The sequence below is a fragment of the Pristis pectinata genome, chromosome 2 (assembly GCF_009764475.1).
Source record: "Pristis pectinata isolate sPriPec2 chromosome 2, sPriPec2.1.pri, whole genome shotgun sequence".
Lineage (NCBI taxonomy): Eukaryota > Metazoa > Chordata > Chondrichthyes > Rhinopristiformes > Pristidae > Pristis > Pristis pectinata.
The window spans coordinates 15,742,318-15,760,929 of record NC_067406.1 but is presented as its reverse complement, the minus strand read 5'-3'; the positions used below and the strand labels follow the sequence as shown (position 1 = coordinate 15,760,929).

Here is an 18,612-nt window from a genome sequence, read left to right as displayed (position 1 = left end):
TGCACTGTGTTTATGTTCCAAGGTGACTCAGCAGTTTAAATTACCTGGGTTGGTATCCCGATTGGAACATTGAGATTTAACCTCGGTGACCTGTGTGTAAACTCACAGATTTATGTCTTCACTGAGGCAAACTCTTCCTGCTTTGACACTAATTGGGACCAAATTGTATTCTCACTCACAGAGGTCACAGGGATGAACAGCATGGGAATTGAGAAGAAGTCACAATGATGTGGGGAACAGCTCACAGTTGGATTGAATAGTAGAAGGTTTTCTAACCTGGGAATTCTTGACCCAGATGGGAAATAATTATTCCACAGATCTCTCATCTCTACGGGAACTTTTTTTTTCTAATAATGGGCTGCAAGCACACTAACAGGAATATATTTATCTTGTCAGCAGACAGAAAGAATCCACAAAATGATGCCCAGTTCTGTTATTGACTTAGTTGCAGTTTCCTTTGGTATGCTTCATGATGCTCCAATTTCTGTTGCTTTTACTTCAAATGCTTCCTTCCAATTATTGATCTCATATTTCTCATGACCAAAGAGGAGACCATTTGGCCCATTGAGACTATGACAGTTCTCCAGAGCACTCCTATTAGTCCCATTCCCTCTACTCATTACTCTGTAACCTATTCTCTCCCACATGCGCATTACTCCACCCTAGTTCTCCTATCTACATTATGGATAATTTACAATAACCAATTAACCTACCAACCACATGGCTTTAGCCATCCCTTGCCATCTGGATTGGTCTTATTGACGTCTAGCCTTGCTCTTGATGGCATAAACCACCATTTAAACTAATACTGGAGGCAAAGGTAACCACAGGGAGTTTATTATCAACTGTCTCTATAACAGCCTTTATCTATAACAACAGGCTGGAAGCTTATGGATGACTTTGACTACAAAATGGAACCTCCCATCTGATTACATCTGCTGTTTCCTACAACAAACAAACCACCCATGTGTTCTCTGTTCCCCACTTATTCTAGTTCAGACTTCCTTCTTTTATCTGTCTCTCCAACCTAAATGTCCATGTGAGATCCACTTTGATACTGCCTTTGATTTTATCTTCTCTAATCTCCTTAGCACACAGCTGGTCAATCCACAATGCAAAAGGAACATGCTGGAAATGCTCAGCAGTTCAGGCAGCTCCTGTGGAGAGAGAGAGAGACGAAGTTAACAACTCAGGTTGATGACCTTTCTTCAGAACTAGGAAAATTTAGGAAAGAGGCATGTTTAAGTTTTCAGAAGAGAAAGAGGAATGGGGAAAATAAAGGGAATATCTTTAATAGATTTGAGAACAATGGAAGGCCAATTACACATATTGGCATTGACTGGAAGTTGCTGAAGGTTTATTAATGGCAGATAGTCTGTCTGGAGGTGGTGCCAACAGAGGATAGATAGAAGGAGGAAAGCTGCTGGTACTGTGAAATACAGAACATAATAGTTGCTGGAAATCTGAAATAAAAGAAAATGTCAGGAAGGTGCCTTTGTGAAGAGACATAAATAGTGTTACATCAAAACTTGTCAGAATTTAATCCCATGGTATGCTAATTGTGTGTCATTTAGTCACAGGTTATATGATGACATACCTCATCCATGGCAGTAGAACATGTATGGGAGTAAGTGCAGAAGTACTTTGGTTTATGGCTTTACATTGCATTAAAGAAAGTTTCTGGATGACACCAAAATTGGTGATGTGGATAGTGAAGAAGGTTGTCTAACGGTACAACAGAATGTAGATCAACTGGGAAAGTGGACAAAGGAAAGGCAGGTGGAATTTAACTCAAACAAGTTCGAAGTGATGCTTTTTTGGAAGTTAAACTAGGGCAGGATATACACAGTAAATGACAGGGCCCTGGGGAGTGTTGTAGAACAGAGAGACCTTTGGGTATGTAGATAGTTCCCTGAAAGTGCCAACACAGGTAGACAAGGTGGTGAAGAAGGCATATGGCATGCTTGCCTTCATCAGGTGGAGCACTGAGCGCAAGCATTGGGACATCACGTTACAGCTGTACAAGGCATTGGTGAGACTGCATCTGGAATATCATGTGCAGTTCTGGTCGCCATTCTATTGGAAGGATGTGATTAAGCTAGAAAGGGTGCAAAAAACATTCACAAGGGTTTTGACTGGACTGGAGGGGTTGAAGTATAAGGAGAGATTGGATAGGCTGGGACTGTTTTCCCTGGAGTGAAGGACTGACCTCACAGACTTTTATAAAATCACGAGGGGCATAGGTAAGATGTATGGTCACAGTCTTTTTCCAGGGTAGGGGAGTCTGAAACTAGAAGGCACAGATTTAAGCTGAGAGGGGAAAGATTTAAAGGGGACCCGAGAGACAAATTTTTCACACAGGGAAAGGACTGCCAGAGGAAGTGGTGGAAGCAGATACAATTACAACATTAAAAAGGCATTTAGACAGGTTCATGGATAGGAAAGGTTTGGAGGGATATGGGCCAAATGCAGGCAAATGGGATTAGCTCAGTAAGACACCCTGGTCAGTGTGGATGAGTTGGGCCGAAGGGCCTATTTCCATGCTGTTTAATTCTATGAATCTATATTTAAAGAACCAGCAGACCACTGTAAGCAGACATAAAGGTAAAAGCAAGAGCAGGGAAAAGAGGAAACCGAAAAAGTTCCAAACCCCAACCTCCCTTGCCCCATATTAGAGACTCCTACCATCTCAGCAGCACCACCCACACCTGGCAGTGAAGAGTCCAGTCGACACCGAGGTGATATTACAATAACACATGCTGTTAGAGACATACGAGACTACAGATACTGGAATCTAGAACAAAAAATAATGCCAGGGGAATCAGCAGGTGGAGCAGCATTTGTGAAGGCAAAGGGATGGTCAATTTTCAGGTGGAGGCCCTGCATCAGGTCTGAGAATGTAGAGGGGAGGTTGCCAGTCGAATGGAATGAGAGGGAAGCGTGAGGCAGGGGCTAGCAGGTGATAGGTGGAACCAGTTGAGGAGGGGGATGATGAGCAGATGGATCCAGGTGGGGGAAGGGGAGGGGTGGAGTTGGGAGACAGTGGCTGGTGGATGATAGATAGAGACATAGGAGAGAGAGAAAAAAGGGGCAGATGGAGCTAAAGGGGGGAGGGGAGGATGGAGATGGAGACAGTTGATAAGTGGAGACACAAGAGTCTGTAAATGCTGGAATCTGATAAGTAAGGAAGGTGATAAGATAAGGGAGGGGTGCTGGGGAGATGCAACCCATTGAGGGAGAGGATATGCAGATGGAATCAGGTGGGAGAAGGGAGAACCTGGCTGGATCAGAAGGAGAGATAAATGTGCACAGGGAGTGCAAGTTACCTGCAGCTGCAAAAAGGTTCATACCATAGGGTTGTAAACTACCCAGGTGGAATACGTGCTGCTGTTCTTCAAGTTCCTTCTGGCCTGGATAGGCTGAGAAGGTTTTCCCTGGAGTGAAGGAGGCTGAGGTGCGATCTCATAGAGGTTTATAAAATCATGCAGGGCACAGATAAGGCCATGGACAGACAAGTTGGTGTGGGAATAGGAAGGGGAGCTGAGATTACATGCAACCTGGAGCTCAGAATGGCAAGTGCGGACGGAGCGTAGGTGTTCTGCAAAACGGTCACCTCGGTCACTTGGTCTTGCCGATGTTGAGGAGGCTACGTTGAGAGCAGCGAATGTAGTACATGCGGAAGCTGGTAGGGTGAAAGGTGACTCCATCTCTGTTCTGTCTGGGGAAGGTTGCAGGTGAGAGCAGAAGTTGGGGAAATAGAGGGAAGGTGAGTGAGGGCTCCATCAGCTGCAGTAGAGGGGAAGTCACATTTCCTGAAAAAGGAGGATATTTAGGATGTCGTGGAATGGAAAGCCTTATCTTGAGAATAGATGTGGTGGAGGCAAAGACACTGAGAGGAAGGAATGAGAATAGGAGACCAGGTGGGAGTAACCGTGCTGTTGCCTGAGTTAAACTTCAGAAAATTAGTATATGGTATTAATCAATATATAGTTAATATATAAAATTTAATTTTGGAAAATTAATATATTCTGAGGTAGCAATTTGTTGAACAAGATTATAGCAGCTTTTAGCCATCAATGGGATAAAGTTGTTTGCAGAGAGGCATTGTCTGCTACATCAAAGCACAGTTAAAGCATGATTATTTTCATTTGATTCACAGATGGAATCTCAATCTAAAGTAGCAATCTCCTGATTGAGACAACTTTTTGAACTAATTGTGCAGTAAAACCTTGCACTTCATACCCGTTTCAATATAATAGAGAAAGACTACTTTTGCAGTCCAATTGCACTTACTGATGTGATTATGAATCTTAGGTGCTGACTGCTGACAAATGATTTCCCTGGTGTTAAATCATGTGTTTAGCTGCTTGATATGTAAAATGCTGTTCCTGATATGTGCCTTAACATCTGATATAATTTGAATGTCAATTCATTAAGAAGGACTGTAGGTGTCTTACGGATTTTATATAAGCAACCAGAAGTGTGTTAAAAAGAAATTGAAAATTTATCATCTTATATGATTGCTGAAATCACAATTTTATTATGTTAGGCAAGAGGTTTCAGATAAACAGACAGTTAATTGTTAGCTTTGAGCCACTTACAGCTGATTTTGATACAAACTCATGGACTGTGTGCACAGGACATGCATGCATATACATACATGCAGGCATTGCACACACATGTTAATTTACATCAATTTTTGATGTACACTAGTCAGCTGCTATTATATTCTCATAGTCAACAACCATCCTCCTCATTATGCTTAAGTATTACAGTGCAAGAAAGTGCAGATGTGTATAAGGTAAAGGGATTCCTGAATATCCTTTCCATTTATGCCAAAATGTGACAGAAAAGTTACAACATGGAAGAAAGCCATTTGGCCCATCAGATATGTGTCAGTTCTAGCAGTCCAGTTGGTCCCACTGCTCGTCCCCTGACCCATAGGCCAGAATAACCAGTTTGTTTTCAAGCATGTAATTGGGTCTGTTTCCAGTTCACATTCCCAGCACAAATCACTTGCTGTGTTTTCCCTCATGTAACTTTTTGTTCTTTTACCACTAACCTTAATTCAATATACTTTGTCAGTGCGAAAAAGTTCTCTTCAACCATTCTGTCTCAATCCTTCATAATTGTAAATCCTTCCATTAGATCTCTTCTCAACCTCTCTGTTCAGGGAGAACAGCAACAGCTTCTCAGTGTATCCGTGTGACTAAAATTCTTCATTCCTTGAATCTTTCTGGTAAATCCCTTCTGTACTCTCTCTAGAGCCTTGCTAAAGCATGATGCCCAGAAATGGAAGCAGGTGTTTTATTAAGATCTTTCTTGATTTCTTTACTGCTGTACTCTATAATTCTATTTATAATGCATGGGATCCTGTATGCATGTTTTGTTTTTCTTTGATTCCTGAACCTGCTCTGCCACTTTCAATTACTTTTACATGTAAAACCCCAGATCTCTCTGTTTTTGTACCACTTTTAGAACTGCACCTTCTAGTTTATGTTGCCTCATTCTTCCAAGCAAAATGTAGCACTGCATATTTTTCTATGTTCAATTTCACCTGCCTCATTGCCTGTTCCACCAGCCTTCCTGTATCTTCTTGAAGTTTATTACTATCTTCCGCATAGGCTACAAGCCATTCAATTGTGGTGTCTCTCTACATTGCACCCTCTACTTCCAAGTAGAAGTTATTCATGTATTAAGAACAGCAGTGGTACTGACCACTGTAAACTAGTCTGGTCCATAAAAAAACAACTGTTCTCTACTGCTTTCTATTTCCTATCACTTAGTTAACTTTCTATCCATCATGCTTCTGTCCATTTTATTTCAAAGACTTGATGGTAAGTCTATTACATGTTGCTTTCTCAAAAGTCTTTTGAAAATTTATATAAATCATATCGACTGAGTTTCCTTCATGACCCACTACAGTATTTCATCATGAAAACTCTTATCAAATCAGTTAAATACAGTTTGACTTCAACAAATCCATGCTGGTTTCCCTAATCAATCAACATTTTCCAAATCAATTCTCATTCCATTCTTGATTATCTTTTCTGGGCTAAACTGACTGTAGTTGCTGGGTTTAGTCTTACACCCTTTTCTGATCAAGAGAATAACAGCTGCAATTATCCTGCCCTCCTACACCAATCTCATTTTTATAAATGTTTGGAAAATTATTGCTGTACCTTGCATCCTCCACCTTTTATTTCCCTGAGCAATAGAGAACCTGGACCTGGGTTGTTTATCGACTTCAAGTTCAGATGCCTTTCTCATACCTCCCCTTCATCAATTTTGAACATCCTGCATCTCATGTACATGTTCCTTTGCTGGAACTTCGGTGGCATCTATTTCCTTGGTAAAGGCTGATAATTCTCCTTTTCTGACCTTGATGAATCCCACCATTCTTCGTACTATGTGCTTACAGTTTACACACCTAGAGATTATCTATGGATTCATTTTTTTATGTTTTCCACCAGTCTTTTCTTAAACACTCTCTTTACACCTCTTCCTTCTTTACTTCCCCTCTGAATTTCCTTTAATCAGCCTGGAACACACGTGTTATCAATCTGTTATCTCTGTCTGAGGAGCTCCAGCATTAATTGTCCAATTTGTCTCTTGTGTGAATGTACTAAGATATATCTTAAGGACCTCCTTTTACTCAGTTACGATTAGCCTGCCATCTTAGATTCCACTTTACCTTGTCTGGTTCTGTCCTCTTACCATCTAAATTGATCCTTCCCCAGTTGACCATTTTTACCGTATGGTCCACATCCTCTCCCATTGCTGTTGAAAATCTTACTGCAGTTCCCAAAACTGTTTTTCCCTGCTACCTGTTCCACTTAGCCCAACTCGTTCTTGCTTATCTTTCTCATTGGCCTGAAAGTGCACTGAACAAGAAAGTTCTCCTGAACACCCTAAAAAAATCCTTTCCCTTTTCCCCCCCTTATGTTATCATTTTAGTTTGTGTGGGAATAGTTGGTATTAGTTGATATTAATACTAATTGATATAATCAATATTAATCAATACTGCCCCATCATTGGTAGATACAATATTGACACTTTTTTAATTGTACAGCCCATTTTCAGACCTACAGCTAATGCCCAGATTAGGAAGACTGAAATAAAAGAAAACAGGCCCTCTTAACCTGTAATTTTACCTAGAAAATGTGTGCACTGCAGTCCGGTTTGTGCCCATAGCTTTAAAAATATTGCACCAAAAATGGAATCTGCAGTTAATAGAAATCTTGAAATCAAAGCAGAAAATAAAGCAAAAATACCAGTCGGCAAATACCTACAAATGAGAGATTAGCAGGACTGTGCAAGAGAATATGTTTGTCTTATATTAAGCATTTTATTTATCTTTTACAAGCTGAGCTCTTTTGATATGATGGTCATTTCCCACTAATTCATAGTAATTACTCGCTTTGAAGGAGTGATACTTCACTCAGAAACAAAAGCTTCTGAAATTAATATGTTTGCCGTGTATTTACTGCAGCTGTTTTGTACTTATTGTGTTCAGAGTATGTTCCATAGTGAACGTCCAGTGAAAGCCAGACAACCCAAACTAGTAGAATTAATAAATATGAAGGTACTCCTAGTTCTTGAGCTAAGTGACAAGGGCAAATAGATCATGCGAGAATTTTATCATCACAGCCAACCCATGCTGAAAGAGATTTTAGTTGAAGTTGTGCTGCAGTTATTTGACCTAAATTAGTGTCATAAACAACCATCAGATTTGAGTTGTAGTGCTAAATGTGTAGCCTACTAGTTACACATATCAGTGACAAGGGAGCTCTGTGTGTAGGTGTGGAACCTTCAGTGCCACTGGACTTCCAGGTGGCTGAATTTTTAATTGAAAAGCAAAAAAAAATGCTGATGCTGGAAATCCAAAATCAAAACAAAAAATGTTGAAAACATTCAGCAGGTAAGTCAACATCTGTGGAAAGAGAAACAGTGTCAATATTTCAGGCTGAAAGCCCTTCATTGTGAAGAATTTACCAAGTGCACTGTTAGCCTCAAAGGGGATGGAGCATAAAAATAGGGAAATCTTACAACAAATGTATGGGGGATTGATGAGACTACATCTGGAACACTGTGCGCAGTTTATGTCCCCTTTTTTACAGAGGAATTGAAAATTGAAAACGGTCTGTAGAGATTCTCCAGGTTGATTCCTGAGATGAAAGGTTGTATTATGAGGAAAGATTGAGCAGGTTGGACCTACGCTCACTGAACTTTAGAAGAATGAGATGTGATCTTATTGAAGCATGAATTTCTGAGAGGTTGCAGACTTTAGAATTGGGGGTATAGTTTCAGGATAAGGTGCTGCCAATTTAAATTGGAGATGGGAAGGAATTTCTTCTCTAATGACTGGTGAGTCTGGAATATTTTATTGTAAAGACTTATTGAATATATTCAAGGCTGAGATGGACAGATCTTTGGACTTTGGAGAGTCAAGGATTATGGGAAACAGGCAGAAAATGTTGAGGCCAAGATCAGATTAGTCATGGCAGAGCAGTCTTGAGGGGTTGTATGATCTTTTTCTGCTCCTATGTCTGATAGCGCTATTTTCTATTAAGTTGCACTTACGCACTAGCAATCAATCACCGATGCTCAGTCTGGATCTGGGCAGGATTAGTCAGCTTCAGACCTCAATACTGACCAGAATACCAGAGGTGAGGGGAGATTGACTGTTCCTGATTTCAGGGCAGCGGTTGGTTGAGTCTGGAATCAAGGAGTCCTCATAAAAATTAAGTCATTAGGAATCTGTGTAAAAACATTTCACAGGCTGAGGTAATGTCTTTTCACAAAGGAAGATGGTTGTGGTTGTTGAAGTCAATCATCTCAGCCATAGCACATTGCCCAAGTTCAAAACACCTTTAGCTGCTTCATCATTTTCCTTCCCTTCATAGTGCGTTTGCTAATGACTGCACACTATTCAGTTCCATGCTTGTGCATGGCAAGACCTAAGCAACATTCAGACTTAAGCTAATAAGTATCAACTTACATTCTTGCAACATCAATGGCAAGCAACAATCATCTCCAACAGGGAGAGTCTAATCCTTGACATTTACCAGCATTATCATTGCTGAATCATCCTGACAATATTCTGAGGAAACCGCCATTGCCCAAACATTGAAATGGTTCAGCTATAGAATAAGTAGGACGACAAAGTGGATGAGAATTGACATGTTTTATACTGAGTGACTTATCTGACATCTAAGTTACTTTTCCATCACTTATATGTCTCTATTTGCTTGGATGAGTGGGAAAAACAATGCAACTGAACCAGGTTTGCACGTTTTCTCTATGACCATCTGGGTTTCCTGCAGGTGTTCCAATTTCCTCCCACATCCCAAAGACATGCAGGTTGGAAGGTTGACTGGCCACTGTAAATTGATCCTGGTATATAGGTGAGGATAGAATCTCAGGGGGGTTGATGGGATGTGGGGAGAATGGGTGCTTGATGGTCAATGTTGACTTGGTGGGCCGAGGGGTCTATTTCCGTGTTGTGTGACTCTATGGCTCCATGAAATCTATCAACACCATCTAGGAGAAAGCACCCTACTTGATGGCAAATCAACTACCACATCATCATTTGTTATTTCCACCAACCGCCTGCTGTGTTCCATTGTGTAATATCTATATGTTGCATTGCAACAGCTCTGCTACATGTCTTCGATGTCATTTACCAAATCACAAGCTCTATCATTTGGAAAAATGAGAAAAACACACGCATGGGAACATCTTCATCTCCATCACATACCATCTTGATTTATATCTCGCTGAAGATATTTGGCTGATTCTTCATGATCCTTTCATTGATCAAGGAGCATCATGGCAGTACCTTCACCTCACAGACTGTAGCCGTCCAAGATGGCAGGTCATTACCACCTCTTCAAAGTCATTGAATGCTAGCCTTGCTGGCCATGTTTTGTCAATGAGCGTTGAGTCTGTCCCATCTGTAGTTCCTAGTTCTAGAAAACTGCCAGTTGGTATCATTCTCACAGCTGTAAGATCTGACTGTGGCCCTCAGAAGATTAGCAACAAATGAGGGAACTAATCTTCTCAAGGAGAAATTGGTGACTTCAAGCTGCAGGTGGTTTCTCTTAATTGAGAGGTGAATATGTCAGGCAATTAGAAAACATAAAAAGGCTACTCTATATTTTCCACACCACCAATTATGATGGGACAAAAGTAGTTTTTCATCAAATCAAGAATCATGGAATTTATTGCACAGAAGGAGTCAATTTGGCTTAGTATATCCAAACCAACATAAAATTAACCTATTTACATGACTTCCATTTCCTAGCTCTTGATCCATGACCAAGATGAAGGTTCTTCAAGTCATGTTCAAGGTATCTTTTAAAATTGGTGAGGGTTCTGCCTCTACTACTCTTTCAACCAGTGAGTTCCCAACTTCCGCCAGTCTTTGGATGAAAAAAAATTGCTCAAATCCTCTATAATCCTTCTATCAGTTAACTTAAATCCATGCCCCCCAGCTATTGCCCTGACTGCCAATGGAAATAGGTATTCCTGTTCTTCCTTGCTAATACCTTTCATAATTTTATACACCTCAGTTAAGCCTTTGCTCAATCTGCTCTTCTCCAAAGAAAACAGTCCCAACCTAGCTGATTTCTCCTCATTACTGTATTCTTCAGCTCTGGCAATATTCATGTAAGTCTCCTTAGCACCCTCTATGGTACTGTCATATTCTTCCTAGAGTGCGGTGGTCAAGACTGTACACAGTACTCTAGCTGTGACCTAGCTAGTGTTTAATGTAGTTCTACCATGACCTTGCCTCAGCCAATAAAAGCAAATATCAGATAAGCCTTCTTAACCACTTTACTTACCTGTGCCACTGCCTTCAAGGACTTATAGACAAACTCCAAGATCTCTCAGTTGCACCACACTTGTTAGTATCCAACCATTTATTGTGTACCCTCTCCTCTGTGCTTCTCAAACACACCACTGCATACTTCTCTGGATTTAATTCTTTGTCACTTTTTGTCCACCTATTGGTATCTTCCTGCAGTGTAGTATTTTCTTCCTCAGTGTCAATCAGTTTTCTTAATTGTGCCTAAATTTAAGACCAAGTCATTAGTCCTTGTCACAAGAAGTCAGGGGCCTGGCATTGCACTGTGGGGAACTCCACCATGCCCATATCTCCAGTAAAGGAAACTGCTATCAGAATCATTTGCTCTCTCCTACCGAGGAAATTCTGAATTCAACCTGAAGCTTTTCTATGGGCTTATATTTTTTCTGATCAGTCTGCCACCTAAGACTTTTTCAAGTGCCTTGCCAGAATCATCAATTCTCCTTAAGATATTCATTTGTAAGTTAGACACAATGGTTCTTCAATACATCCACACTGATTGCCGTCGATTAACTGTGTCTCTCCAGGTGCTGATTTATGCTGTCCCTCAGAATTTTTTTCCAATAACTTCCCCACCACCGGTGCTAGGCTGATTGGCTTATACTTATCCAGACCACTACCTTCCTTTTTTTTAAGTAACAGTGTCACACCAGCTACATTCCTGTCCTCTGACACCATGGCTGAAGCCAAAGAGGATTGGTAAATGGAGATACAAGAGACTGCAGATGCTGGAATCTGAAGCAAGGAACAAACTGCTGGAGGAACTCAGCAGGTCAGGCAGCATCTGTGGAGGCAGAGGACTAATCAATGTTTCGGGATAAGACTCTGCATCAGGACTCGGATTCAAAAATGATTGTCAAAGTCTATGCTTCTTTAAGGAGCTGGAATATGTTTTATCCAGATTTTTATTATACTCCCTCTTCTATGGATGTCATTTCCAATTTTTCCTTCTTAATGCCTGTGTTTATATTATGTGCCTCTTCTGTGAAGACAGAAGCAAAGTATTCATTTAGAATTATGCACTTCTTTCGCCTCCACAAACAAATTACCTTTTTGGTCTCTAATAGGAAGACCTACTCTGTCCTTTGTTATCCTCCTTCCTTAAACATGTGTATAATAATTCTTGGGGCTTCCCTTAATTTTATCTGCTGATATCCTCTTTATGCATCCTCTTTGTCTTCCTCCACTTCATTTTAACATATTCTGCATCCTCTGTAAACTCCTACAGGCTTTCAGCAGTTTTGAATTCTGGGTATTTGTCATAATCTTCCATTTTTTTGCCTTTCCTTATCATACATGTTCCTCAACAACCCCTTTTCTTTTGTTGTAAGCAAATTTGTTCTGAACCCTTACTTCTTCTCCTGCTTTGACATTAGTTTACCTCTAAGGAAATGTTTACAGTTGATTTTTGCTAAGTTGGCCTTATTTCAATTTAAAATTTTTACTTCAGGCTTTTGTCCTTTACTACATGCTGCTAAATCTAACAAAACCATGATCCCTGCCTCCAACATACTCTCCCACTGCCAGCCTTTCCACACACTGGACTTGCAACATCCTGATTAAAAAGTCTTCTTCAATGCATTTCAACAATTCTGTGACTACAGTGCCATTTGTTTTGTTTATGCCCCATATCAATGTTAGGGTAGTTAATACCCTACCATGACTGCTTTGTTATTTTGCACTTCTCAGGAACTTGCCAACATGTTTGATCATCCTTTTGACTGTTCTGAGAGCCATAGAACACCCCCAGCAATGTGACTGTCCCTTTTTTCATTCCTTGGTTCACTCCATATGGCTTTTTTTTTCCAATCTTTCAGGAAATCAAAGTTTACTTCCAAAACCAGTATTGTTTATCCCAACCTATTCACCCCATCTTTTGTTTCCAGATTGTTCTTAGAAAATAGCAAGTATGATCTGAATGTTTAATCTGTAATGAATAGATATGTGGCAAAATGCTTGTATGGGGTCGATTGGCAATTAATAAGTTATAGGTTGATCCATGCTATTCTGCTAATGGGATCACTTAACACAGTCCAGAAAGAAGAAATATTTACGCTTGACCTACTGAAAGTTACACTGAAGTTTTCACCATGATATTTGATTACATACCATGTTAAATGTTCAAGATTTGGAAATATTCACAAAGTTATAATGTTGGTTTACTCTAAGATCTCTGATTACTTTTATTATGTGTAGGAGTCTGGTTCCATGCATTTTGGGTACAATTGAAAAGACTTGAAAAGCCTTGTGTGCTTGGCATACACATCAACACTAAAATCCTCGTTTTGATATTTACAGTGCTTCACCACATTTTATGTGAAAGAAGATAATTAAGTATAATTTTTCAGTTCGGTATTTTGAAATTAAAATCCACTGTTTGACTTGCTGCATTCTGTAATTTTGAATGCAATGTTTTGCATCCTTAACTGCAATTCCAACATTAAGTAGGCTTTTGAATAAAATACTTCTGCCGTGCCACTGAAGAAACAGCTATTTTCCCTCCAAGAGCCTTGGCTGATATTTATCAGTATGCTTAGCAAGGTAACAGTCATGCAGAATGAAATATCATAAATGGGGTAACTTCCATATTAGTTTTGTCAAATGAAGTGAAAACAGCATATGGAAGTTGGTGAACATAGCTGGGTAGACATTTATCTACTATTATGTGCACTAAACACCCAAAGTAGTAAATGTGTTGAACTCTGCTTTGGAAATTCAGTTCATTGAGGCTGATGGAAGTGAAATTCAACATGTTTTTGTTTCATTGGATCATTAACCTGTTGGCAAGCTTAATGTATATCATTGGGGAAATGATGAAACCCATTGTTAACAAAGAAAAATGGAAAATGCTTAGGCAGGGTCAACATAATTTTATGAATGCAAAATTGTGTTTAAAACATCGTATTTGATTTATTTTGAGTATGTAACCAACAGGTTAAATAGACATTCTAAAGGTATCACAATACTGTACAAGCAAAGAGCTTTGGGGTTGAGTAAAATATATTCATATGGATAGAGGATTGGTTAATGTCCAAAAATCAAAGAATAGGCTAGAGGGGGTCATTTAAAGATTGACCTGCTGTCAGCAGCGAGTGTCTCTCGGGACTAGTGTAGAGGCCTGAGCTACTTATAGTCTATATAAATGATATAGGTGAATCTAAGTTTGCTGCCAGTACAAAGATAAGTGGAAAAGTAAGTTGTGAGGAGGATATAATTACCTGCCAAATGGATCACCAGGCGCTGTTTATATCAGCAGTATGTTATACAAAACTGATATATCCTAGAGAATATTGTGTGGCTGGTCATGTCTACGTGAAAGCACAGCTATCATGATATTACATCAGACACTTGTAGCTGCGATTCACTTCAGCTCATCTGATTTCTTCCTAATATCAGACAATTATTAACATCAAAAATTGTAGTTCCCAACTCCAGAAAACAACTGTCATTTAAGTCACAAAAAAAAAGAATATGATGTGTTGCATTTTATATTGACATTGAGGACACTTCACAAAGTAGATCTGTAGCAGATGTTGAGTACTGAAACACCTTCAAGAAGAACATACTGTAACTATTAGACAAATTAGTTATTGGTGTCTCAGTGATTACACACTCAAAGCAACATCCCACTGACTCCTGGGAACCTCTTCCCTAAGAGTACTCAAAGTGGAGAAGAAACATTCAGGATGGTATTGGGGACCTATTGGGGATCTTGAGGCCATACATCAGGAGTGCACAGAAGCCCTGAGTAAGCAACAGAAAGAGTGGATCATCTCACATGCCAAGTAGCCACCGCCTGCTTTGGCCTCAAGAGCCATCTCAGAGCCCAAAATTAGAGTGAAGGTAAGTTATCCCTGATACTGAGGTACTGCCCAAGTGAAAGAAGACATGCAAAAACCCTTTCCATGGAGGTTTTTCAGAGCCACAGGATCTTACCTCAACCTCTCTGAGGAGCATCACCAATGGAAGTTTGAAATTCTCAAGACTTCCATCATTGAGATATGCAGTATTCTGCAGCGTGATCTCCAGCCATACTGTTGTGGTGGACTGTTCTTAATGTAAGTCAATGTTGCCTAACTCTTAACTCTTGGTCTCAAGAACATTACAGACCGTCACTGCTGATCTCTGCCTCATATCACTGTTCTGATGACAATACTTGAGAGGTTACCCAGGCTCTTTACTCGAGGAGGAGTGTTTCTGTATAATAAAAACAGAAAATGCTGGAAATACTCAGCAGGCCTCTCTGGACAGAGAAACAGAGTTATTTCAGGTCAAAGACCTGTATGTACTTTAATATCAGTGTCATTGCAAGCATAGGATTTTCCAGTATTTCCAGCTTTCCCAAGGACCAGAGTGTTAATGACTATGGTATTATGCCCATATGGTTCTTTATCAATAGAAAGGGATTCTATTCCCTCAATGCAAGAATTTTCTCATAATCAATGTTACGTTTCCTGGGACCTTGTTTCTTCTTCGTTCTTGGCAAGTTTGCCTTCACAGGCATCTTTAATGGGAACACAGCCTGAAGGAATGAATCTTATGAAACAAAAACTAACAACGGCTTCCAAAGCTTCTGACACCAGTATCAGCTCCCACCTTTCCACCTGAACATCATGAGGACAATGGCCATGGAATGACCTTGTCAGTAATGGAGAATGTCAGCAGCCTGCTACGCATTAAATTCACCCATCTCCTTTAGTCTGGGAGTGTACGACAGCACGCACCAAACAGGTGTGGAGACTCATAATAAAGTCAGAGAATGCTGGAAATACTCAGCAGATAAGGTAACATCTGTTGAGAAAGAAAGAGAGTTAACTTTTTAGGTTGATGAGCTTACATCAGAACTGGGAAAAGTGTGAAATGAAACAAGTTTTGTTGCAGAGAAAAGGAGGAACGTCAAGGAGAACTAAGTGAAGTAATATATAGGGTGAGATCAGGAAAGATTAACTGATAAAAGAGAGGATTAACGGATACAAGTGGTTGTGGTACACACTAAAAGAAGATGTTAAAAGTATGTTGAGAGGAGATGTAAATAGAAGGACACAAAGGAAATCCGAAATATTAGGGAAGGAAAAAGAAAATAAAAATGAATACATGAAATGTGTGGTAGAAGACTAGAATGACAGATTAAGTGAAATTGTTGAATTCTTTGTTGAGTCCTGAAAGCTGTAATCTGCCTTTGTAAGATGAGATACCAATGAGAAGTTCTTATCCTCGATAGCTAGCTTCAAACTGCTACCTCTGGCCAATTGGAAAAAACATAGAACCATACAGCACAAAACAGGCCCTTCGGCCCACCATGTTGTGCCATCCATCAAACCACCCTCACACTACCTAACCCCTTCCTCCCGCATATCTCCCCATCCCACACTCCTCCATATGCCTATCCAACAAGCTCTTGAACCTGTCCAATGTATCTGCCTCCACCACCACCCCAGGCAGTGCATTCCATGCACCAACCACTCTCTGGGTGAAAAACCTCCCCCGACATCTCCCCTGAACCTCCCACCCATAACCTTAAAGCCATGCCCTCTCGTCTTTGTGCCCTGGGAAGGAGGCGCTGACTGTCTACTCTATCTATTCCTCTCAGTATTTTATATACCTCTATCATGTCTCCTCTCATCCTCCTCCTTTCCAGTGAATAAAGCCCTAGCACCTTAAGCCTCTCCTCATATTCAATACTCTCTAATCCAGGCAGCATCCTGGTAATCTGCACCCTCTCCAACGCCTCCACATCCTTCCTATAATGAGGCGACCAGAACTGAACACAGTACTCTAAGTGTGGCCTAACTAGAGTTTTGTAAAGCTGCATCATCACCTGGCGGCTCTTAAACTCAATCCCGCGATTTATGAAAGCCAACATCCCATTGGCCTTCTTAACTGCTCTTTCCACCTGTGATGCAACTTTCAATGAACTGTGAATATGAACCCCCAGATCCCTCTGTTCCTCCACACTGCCAAGTACCTTGCCATTTACCCAGTACTCTGCCCTGGAGTTTGTCCTTCCAAAGTGTACCACCTCACACTTCTCCGGATTGAACTCCATCTGCCACTTGTCAGCCCAGCTCTGCATCCTATTAATATCCCTCTGTAAGCTCCGACAGCCCTCCACACTATCCACAACACCACCTATCTTAGTGTCGTCCGCAAACCTACTAACCCAGCCCTCCACCCCCTCATCTAAGTCATCTATAAATATCACAAAAAGTAGAGGCCCCAGAACCGATCCCTTGCGGGACACCACTAGTCACTGCCTTCCAATCCGAGGGCACTCCTTCCACCACAACCCTCTTCTTTCTACATGCAAGCCAATTCTGAGAATACAGGCTATGGGGCACAGGTGGGCATGCTGCCTGAGAGAAGGCCTCATGAGTGGGAATAGCAATGTCCTGATCGTTCACATCAGGTTACCTCTCAGGGGGTTAGATAGACAACTGTGCCCTGGGACCCAGACCATGCCACCATTGTTTCAACCTCAAGATCGAAAGCTGAGATAGTTGATAGGCCACTGCCATGTTTCATCCTCTTTGCAGAGCTATCTCTGCACAACCTGAGCTGGATTCTACTCATGATGGAGAAGTACATGGATGGAAGTTGTATATATCTGCCTACACTGAAGTAAGGTGAGCTCATGTGTACCTCATCCTTGTTCTGTAGGAAAGCAATCAAGTTATGTGTACAACTCCCTGCTCATGCAGTAGAACGATATTGCATTTGGGTAAGGAGTTCCAGGATGAAGATCCAGCATTATAGTTCAAAGTCAGAAAGTGGAACTGCTGCCATGCACCATAAATGTCTTAGTAGTAAATGTCTTGAGTTTGGGCTACTTTGTCCTTGAGCTTTTTGAATGCTGTTAGGACTGTACCCATCCAGGTAAGTGGATGTATTCCATTTCACTCTTATGATGCTTTGTAGATGATGGAAAAGTTCTGGGGTGTCAAAAGGTGAGTCACCTCCTGCAAGATACCTAGTCTCTCCCTCTGTATTTATAAGAGGCAGTAGTTTTTGAATACTATCTGGGGAAAGTTGAAGAGAATGTGGAGAGAACAATAAATAATTGGGATTTAGGTAAGATGAGTGTAAAATGGATGATTGATGGTCACTGCAGGCTGGACAACCTGTTTAAATGCTGTGTCTCTCTATGACTTTTTTTGGCTTGTCTAGTTGAGTTTCTGGTTAAGGGTAACTCAAGAATATTGATGGTGGGGGAGCCATCAGTAAGGGCAATAAATTTCAGATTTGTTATATAATTGAATTATTTACAGGCATTATTAAAACAAAGAGTGCACACTGCAGATGCTGTCAGCAAATCCTTCATGATTGCAAGTAAATAACTTATTGAATGCATAGGTAGGTGACCCTCACTTTTCCTTTGATACCATAATTTCTAATGTTGACCTGAGGTGGGCTAAAACTGGTCAATGCTCTCAAAGCATTACAACTCTATGTTCCTTTAATAGTTTATTGTACATACAATAACATACAAATACTATTAAGCTCTCCCATTTAAACATACCATTCTCTTAAGCTTCAAATATTTCTCAAATATACAGTCCTCTTTAATCTCTTTTCCAATTCTGATAAATGTTTGTCAGCCTGAGAAATAACTCTCTCTTTCCACAGATGCTGTCTGACCTGCTTTCACCAGTACTTTCTGTTTCTATTACAGATTTCCAGCATCTGGGGTTTATGGATTTTCTTTCTGATCCTATTAACTTTATTTGATTTTGAACACCACTCAC

General features: G+C 40.5%; 1 protein-coding gene across 3 annotated transcripts in view; it reads left to right on the top strand.

The window, feature by feature from the left end:
- Positions 1–18,612, top strand: part of ctnna2 (catenin (cadherin-associated protein), alpha 2) — a 1,078,855-nt gene that overhangs the window by 537,475 nt on the left and 522,768 nt on the right. The window lies entirely within an intron of this gene.